Raw genomic sequence first — 3,129 nt, forward strand, 5'->3', positions numbered from 1 at the left:
CAGAGAGATGGGAATATCAGACCACCTTACCTGCCTCCTGAGAAATCTGTGCAGGTCAAGAAGCAACAGTTAGAACTGGACATGGAACAACAGACTGGTTCTAGTGGTGACTGCAGCCATGAAATTAAAAGATGCTTTCTCCTTGGAAGAAAAGCTATGACCAAACTAGACAGCATATTAAAAAACAGAGACATTACTCTGCTGACAAAGTTCTGTCTAGTCAAAGCTATGGTTTTTCCAATAGTCATGTATTGATGTAAGAGTTGGACTATAAAGAAATCTGAGCACCAAAGAATTGATGCTTTTGAACTGTGGTGTTAGAGAAGACTCTTGAGAGTCCCTTGGACTACAAGGAGATCCAACCAGTCAATCTTAGAGGAAATCAGTCCTGAATATTCACTGGAAGGACTGATGCTGAAGCTGAAGCTCCAGTAGTTTGGCCACCTGATGTGAAGAACTGACTCATTGGAAAAGACCCTGATGCTGAGAAGGATTGAAGGTGGGGGGAGAAGTGGATGACAGGATGAGATGTTTGGATGGCATCACCGACTAAATGGACATGAATTTGACCAAGTTCTGGGAGTTGGTGAAGGACAGTGAAGGCTGGCATGCCACAGTCCATGCGGTTGCAAAGAGCTGGACATAACTGACTGACTGAACTGATAAAGGAAAAAGAGGAAAGAAAATCCAAGAAGCCTCCTTTTGATAAAGAACAAGGGACAGAAATATCTAGTTGCTCCATCCTCATCCTTTAAAGTGCACACATGCACACAAATACGATTCAGAATACGGTAGTACATACTAGAATTTACTGTGTTCTTACTCTGTACCAGTGTTATAGTCACATATGCTGTCCATTTTAATCTTCACAGCTGCTCTGGGAAGTGGTGCTGTTAGAGTGAACTGTACAAAATTGCCCACCTTTGACTTTTTCTGAATTGCAAAAATGACAACATTATAAGGTTCAATCTATTATTGTTACCCTTTAACTCCTGAAAGAAAGAAGCTTAGAATGGTTCTGCTGCTTTCCCAAGGTTGCACAAACTGTGAGTAATGTACTGGTAGCTCTAAATGGAGCTTGTTAGAGTCTAGACCTCATGCTCTTAACCGAATGCTACCCCCTTTCTGCATATGCTGTTCTGTACAAACTTTCTTTGTGTGCCTGTGTATCCCACTCTTTTGTTCCTTGCATTCAACACGTGTTTGTGCAAACTCAGAAGGGTACTGCTTGCTGTGGTCTCTTCTTAACGTTAAGATCACTCCAGGGCCTTTCTGCTCAAAGTACATCCTGTGGATCAGTAGCATTGGCACCACTGGATAGAAATGCAGAATCTCAGGCCCAAACCAGGACTTCTGACTCAGAAACCCCACTTGAGCAAAATCTTCGTAAATGTACATAAATGTTAGATAAATGTGGTTAGGACATGCTGAAAAGTTTCCGGCAGCTCCTACCTGGTGAGGAAGGACTGTATAACATTCCTTAAATGGAAAAAATGGGGATGAGATCTCCAGGTATTTAATATAGATGATTCTTATGCATTCAGATAGGTGAGATTAACAGGAGAAATTTTGCAACATGTCAGAACATTCAGACATCGAGATCCTTGTGGACAGAGAAAAATGAGATCATAAGGTCTTATACAATTGGCCAACCCTTTTGCATTTCTTAATTCCTCTGTCCCTCATGTTGACCTTCTGTTTGCTCTGTCCCCACCTTATGAGAACAGCTTCATTCCTGAAAATGCTGGCAAAAGTTTCATCTTTTGGGGGTTTAAAAAATAACATGCTGATAAGTGTGTAAATAAAGAGATTACTCTAATCCAGGGGGTTTACCCAGCTCTGATTCATATCCTATAAACTCGAGGGAAAGCCTTCATCCAAGCTGATAGAGAACTCACAGGAAGAAGTTTTTTGATTAGGTAGAACATGAATCAGGCCTTGGGAAATCCCAGGAGCTAGAATCAAGTGCTCTGAGAGGAGCCAGCTAGGATTTTAATCTGAGTAGGGACCATGGATAATGAAAATGGCTGAGGTGATGAGAAATATGCTGAGGCAATAGGTCATACATGTGTAATGTATTCATATAATCAAATCCCCCCACCCCCTAGTTTAATAAAGCTGAATTGCTGCTTCCCATGTGAGAGGAGGAAAGAGAGGGTCATGAATAGCAGTTAAGCAACTCTGCTCCCGGCTGTATCAGGCAAAGGAAGTCCTAAGTGAGAAAACATTAAAGCAATGCAGATTTAACTGTCCTAGTTTTGATTAGCTTTGTATATGTTCACGTTATTGAAAATAATAATTGTTTCAAATGGATTATCAGCACCTATTTCAAAATCCCAATGGTACAAAATGGTATTAAGAGAAAGTTCCCCACCAAAATTTTTATTTTTCTCTTAAGGGACTATCAATATTACCCTTTCCTTATGATCGTTTCCCCAAAGAGATTCATTTCAAAATATTTTATACAATGATAGCCTACTGTGTTGTTTTACACTCTAATCGTTTTGCTAAGATTTGATTGCTCCACATCAGTGCCTGCCAAACTGCCTCATGATTTTTAGTGGCTTTGTAGCGATCTATTGGATGTTTGGACCTTATTATAATTTCCTTAACAAATTCTGTATTGGTGGACATTTAAGTTGTTTTCAAACTTTGCTTTATCATGTCTGAGTAAATGAGAAAGATAGCAGTTAAGGGCCAAGACTCTGGAGACGAGCTTCTTGGGCTCATGTCCCAGCTCTGTCAATTTGGTTACTGGGGAAGTGACTACACACAGTCTTCTGACATAAAGCAAGAAGTATGCAAGAGGGAGCTAGTGTTTTTTGACTTAATGTGTCTGTAGGATTAGTTTCCAGAAGTGAAATCTATATGTCTTTGGGTGTGTGCATTCAGAATTGTGATAGACCTTGTCAAGGTGCCCTTCCTAGCTGTTTACAACTTAAAGAATAATTGTACCTTTTCTTCCATATTCTCTCCAACACTGAGTATATTGAGTATGTTGGGAACCAAACCTTTAATTTTTTTTCTTCTGTTTATTAACCAGTTAAAATGCTAACCACTAATAAAGCTTGAAGAAAATTGAAAGAGAACCCAAAGTTGATGAATAGGATTAAAATAAACTATTTTCTA

Source organism: Bison bison, unplaced genomic scaffold (assembly GCF_000754665.1).
Source record: "Bison bison bison isolate TAMUID 2011002044 unplaced genomic scaffold, Bison_UMD1.0 scf7180017864231, whole genome shotgun sequence".
Lineage (NCBI taxonomy): Eukaryota > Metazoa > Chordata > Mammalia > Artiodactyla > Bovidae > Bison > Bison bison.